This window comes from Aegilops tauschii, chromosome 7 (assembly GCF_002575655.3).
Source record: "Aegilops tauschii subsp. strangulata cultivar AL8/78 chromosome 7, Aet v6.0, whole genome shotgun sequence".
Lineage (NCBI taxonomy): Eukaryota > Viridiplantae > Streptophyta > Magnoliopsida > Poales > Poaceae > Aegilops > Aegilops tauschii.
The window spans coordinates 41,731,058-41,736,370 of NC_053041.3; the positions used below are offsets into that span (position 1 = coordinate 41,731,058).

At 50.3% G+C, this 5,313-nt stretch overlaps 1 long non-coding RNA gene across 1 annotated transcript; it reads left to right on the forward strand.

Annotated features, from left to right (window-relative positions):
• Positions 1–3,355: 3,355 nt before the first annotated feature.
• LOC120969994 (uncharacterized) lies at positions 3,356–5,102 on the forward strand. Its single transcript, XR_005764719.3, has 2 exons — positions 3,356–4,425; positions 4,620–5,102. It is a non-coding gene; the product is annotated as an uncharacterized lncRNA (long non-coding RNA).
• Positions 5,103–5,313: the final 211 nt, after the last annotated feature.

Consider the following 5,313-nt stretch of genomic DNA (forward strand, 5'->3'; position numbering starts at 1 on the left):
TTCCGGATGCGGGCGGTTACAAAACCCAGGAGAGGAGGAAAAAAGTGGAGCAGATCCAAATTCAGCATCTGCATGAAAGGGTTCAAGTGCTAGAGGAACGAGACAGCAATAGAGATGCCGAAACTGCCCCCGAAGCTACACCGCCATCTCAGCGTAGAAGCAGCGCGGCTTCCACCGAGCAGCCTCAGCTGGAGCATGCGGCTACTCCTAGCTACCCCGTGGGTGCTATCACGGAGTCTCAACATTGCCACCTTATGGCGGAATGGCAGAACTTGAAAGTCAAGGCGGCTGTTGGCTCTGTTTTACCTACTGAACCCGGCGCAACCTACCACTGCCGGCCGATTCCTGAAGGATATGCTAGGGTGATGGTGGATGAAATAACGGAGGGATTTGAGGACCTCCAGCTTGACCACCCTACCGGTGAAGGGGAGACTCGGCTGGGTTTAGCTCTGAAGACTCCATGCCTATGGCGGAAGGAGCTCATCAAGCTTCCAAACAGGACGGCTCCGGCGAGTAAGGGCACTCCGCCTCCTCCTCCGGCGAGTGATCAGGGCACTCAGCCTCCTTCTCCGGCGCGTGGCGGCACTCCGCCTCCTCCTCCGGCAAGTGATCAGGGCACTCAGCCTCCTTCTCCGGCGCGTGGCGGCACTCCGCCTCCTTCTCCGCCAGCGCCGGCGCGCCAGAGCAGCCAGCCTCCTCCTTCTTCGCCTCGTCAGCAAGGGCGAAAGAGACCCGCCGCCGCTGCGACTGCTCCGGCGCGTCGTAGTCCTTCTCCTCCGCCTCGTAAGCAAGGAAAGAAGACAGCCGCAGCCGCTCCGTCTGCTCTGCCGGCGTCTAGCAGTACAGCTGCCAGAGGCGGGAGGCAATACAGATTCGGTCCTTCTCTGAAGACTCCAGAGAAGTTACCATATGAGAGGACCGAGGAGGAGAACGCGAGATCGTGTGAGCCGAAGTGAAGAACTTCTTTGAAGGGGTCAAAGCAAAGAAACATCCACCTCCGAAGGAGAAGGTAGATCCGGTGAAAGCAAAGCGCACTCTGGCTGCCCTGACAAAACCACCAAAGTCTCCGCCAAAAGGCAACTATGAGCGCGTTCTTGCAAAGGCATATGCCGAAGCGGAGCGGTCGGGAAGTACTGTCAGTGATAAAAGGATGAAAGAACGACGAGCTGGGAAAAAAATTGCCCAGCTCGGCGAACAAGAGAACCAATCGTGCCCCCCGCTCAAGGTGTCAAAAGACATCGTCGCTAATGATCCGGGTATGGTGCCCGGTTATACCGATCTTGGAGATTACCTGCCCGACGATGTACATTATGAAATCATGGAGGTGGACGAACACAAATACCATTACGGGAAGCCTCTCGTCAAAGATGTCAAATCTCTAAGCACGATGATGCGAAGACTACATGATTGGTACATGAAAACCTGCAGAGAGTCTGATGGGATGAGTACTTTAACGCTGAGAGTTAAACCGGAGCATGACCTCGTTGGAATTGAACTGCTGAATGTTCCATTTGAGGATTTCTTCCAGTTTTACAATCTAATGTCCCTCGATAAAACAACGATCACTTGCTACTGTCTGTAAGTAGTACTACTTCTGTCATTAAGTCTCTCTATATAGGTCAGCTCTTTCATTGCATGTATTTATACTTATCCTCACTATATTATGCAGATTGAAGATCGCCGAATTGAAGAAAAGACAAATCGGTGATATTGGGTTCATTAACACAAATCTCATAGATGAATGGACGGTCAAACATGATCCCAAAGAAGTCGAGGCCAACTTGCTACAATCGTTGGTATTAAATCAAAAAAAAGATATAATACTCTTTCCTTACAACTTCAAGTGAGTGTTACTGTATTCTGCATATTCGGTTTCCCTTTATTAGTCCAGGTTATGTTAATGTAATTGATGACTTATGCATGCATGCGCAGCTTCCACTATATTCTCCTAGAGATTAAGCTTGAGCCGGGAGTAGTAACCGTCTTAGACTCGAGACGAAAAGATCCCCAGGACTATGCGAACATGACTCAAATGCTCCAGAAGTAAGTTAAATCGATCATTATCCACCATATCAGCAACTTTGTTCATTTCCTGATATCAAGTAATTGTTTTCTTTGTCTGGCAGGGTTTGGAGAAAATTCACCTCAAAAGCCCCGGGACTGCCGAACCAGCTGCAATTTAGACACCCAAAAGTAAGTACTATAGTAGCATGTTCCGCGCATCTCCTAGTGATTCAAGCGCTAGTTTGATCAATACCATTTAGCATGCTTGCTTATCAGTTTGATTGACCTCTATTTCTTGTAAAGTGGTTGTGGCAGCAACCCGGGAATAATTACTGTGGATACTACATTTGCGAGTCCATCCGCTACCATACCTGTGAGCGGGGCTACACTGAAGAACAATATGAAGTGCGTAAGCAATAATATTCATAATTTTATTTTATTACCATCATTTGTGTTGAGTTTCATTTATTCATATATATATATGTCCTTCTTCAAATTAGATTTTTCGGAAGCGGGATGAACTCCTAGCACCAGATCGTATGCGAGGAATTCAAGAGGAATTGGCGGCATTCTTCCTTGACCACGTGATCGCTGAAAACGGAGAATACTATGTGGACCCTGTGTTCCTACAATATAATTAGGAGATTGTATTGTAAGAGATAATTATTGTATATATGTAGCCGGTAGTGTCGATCGGATAGATATACGAGAACTTGTTGTTCGACCAATATCTCGGAGAAGGAGAGGTGGTCGATATCACTTCTCTCTGTATGCATATATATGTTCATGACGATCTTCTGTTTCCTTCATTTGATTACTAGCTAGCGTGTCTACTCCTCTCCATACGTATATAGTACGTAGCGTCGACCAAGCACGGAGATAAGAGAGGACACTTCTCTCTATTAATTAGCTAGGTAACACAATATATGAAACACCTAAATTAACCCCCCAAAACCCCTAAACCACCCCCTTTAAAAAAACAAAAACCTCAGCTCCTGCCAGGTGCTGACGCGTGGATGCCTATTGGTCCCGGTTGGTGGCACCAACCGGGACCAAAGGCCCTCCTGCCTGTGCTCCCCGCACCGGCCACGTGGACGGCCTTTAGTCCCGGTTCGTGTAAGAACCGGGACTAAAGGGCTAGGGCATTAGTAACGACCCTTTAGTCCCGGTTCCAGAACCGGGACTAAAGGCCCTTATAAACCGGGGTAAAATCCCCTTTTCCTATAGTGTATATATATAGTAGCACTATTCTAATCGCAGGTTAGAATAACTATTTGGATCACGAACGCCCTATATAAACTACGCGGAGTGGATCCCGAACTCCCGAAAAAATACCCAACCTCCCGCACCACCTCTGTCGATTCCCCCCGGCTCCCGCACCATCCCATCATCGCCCTGGATCCCGCCGCCGCCCCCTGACCAACCTGCCTCCCGCCGCCGCCCCCCGACCCCGACGCACCTCCTACCGCCGGCCACCCGACCCCAACGCCCACCTCCTGCCGCCGGCCAACCGACCCCAACGCCCACCCGCTTCCGCCCGCCGGAGCCGCCGCCCCAACTCGCGAGCTCCGCCGCCGCCGGCGAAGCCCCCGCGCCCTGTTACCGGATCCACCGGCCGCAGCGACGCGATGCCCACCTCCGCCCCCTTCCCCCGGCGATCCCGACCCCGTACTGCATCGGGACACCGCCGGTGGCCTCGGATCTGAGCACTGGCCACTAGTTCTGCGGATGCTCACGCGGGGGTTGTGCTACTCCGGCGAGCTCCTTCATGCTCGACCACGGCGCGCCGACGGCGCCCTCCTCCCTCTCGTTCCCTCTTCCATCCCCGAGCCCAAATCCGACGAGCTTGTCAACCGGCGAGCCTTGCTGTCCCTAGTGCTGCCACCACCCGATGTCCACCGTGCCTACCTGTGATGCACCTGCAGCTAGAGGAGGGCTCGGCCTGCAGCAAGAGGAGGGCACGACCTGCAGCTGCGTGGCCACATCCGGCAGAAAAGATAGAGGCGGCTGGGTCATGGATCTTGCACGCGCCCCTCCGGCCAGGAGGCTGCCTAGCTGCTGAATCTCCCTAACGCCACCAGTACGTGATTTTGAGACACGGGGCCGTCGCAATCCAAGGTCGCCGGCACTGTTAGGCCGGAGTTGGGAGGCGGTGGTGAAGTTTCTGGGAAGTCCAATGTCTCCTGTGCGGCCTGTGGGTCGTCCGCTACGCCGCCGCGACCTGCAACACTTTGGGGCGAACATCATCGTAACGTTCTCCCTCCGCACAAGTTCGCTGCCTCGCTCGCGAGCACTTCATGCGACCAGCCATCTCTCATCGCTATTTTGCATCGGGATGCCATCCGTCGATTTGCAAAGAAAACAGAAGTTCAGTGCATACGTCCTTCAATTCACCATCTCTCACATTGTTAGTTAAAAAAGGTCGTGTTTTGTTCTAGCTTTGATATTGCTTTCTGAAGTTCAATAGTATATGTGGGTGCAAAAAACAAGTGTTTTGATTTGTGGTTTCAGTTTCTTCGCAGATCCTTCTTAAAAAATGCAACCAAAAAGGAGTTTTCTTGCAAGTTTGTGCCATCGTGACTGCATTAGCCTGACCAAGATTTATGTTTTTGTAGAAGCACAAGACGGCGCTGGCAGGTGGATGTGTTGTATCAGAACATGAAGTGCTGGTTGAAGCTAGTCCCATGCGGAGCTACTAGTGCTTCTCTTTTTGTAATTGATTAGCTGTTGCTGTTGTCCTAGGTTGTTTTGGTCTTAAATTATTCACCATCTCTCACATTGTTAGTTAAAACAGAAGTTCAGAAGCATATGATTCTCTGCTCTGTTTATTTGCCTACAAACTATTCCGCCCAAGTGCTATGCAGCCGGGCCGAGGGAGCAGTGCCAAGCTACAACCCGTGATGTTGTTGACGGCCAGGTGCTCCATCACGGGCAGTTCAAAAATACTAATGCTAGTCGGCCGTATAGGTTTAGTAGTGGTAAATGCTTCGGGTCTTGATGTTTGGCCGTACTTGAGGTAACATGCTTGAGGTTCAGCTTGGTACATTATATGGGAGCAGTTTTGATCTGGTCTTTTTCTGCGGTTTGGCACCATGTTATATGTATTTTAACATGCACAAAATATATAGCACTTAGAGTCAAATTTGTTGTGCAAGTGCGGATGCTCCATAGGTGCTTGTTATAATCCAAAATCCATTGAAAACACAGTAAAGTCCGTCTGTTTAAAAAGCTTTGGAAACCAAAAACGAAATTCATCAAACAAAAAAACTGGCGAGTTCTTTGACAAAACCACATGAAGTTCAAGAAGTA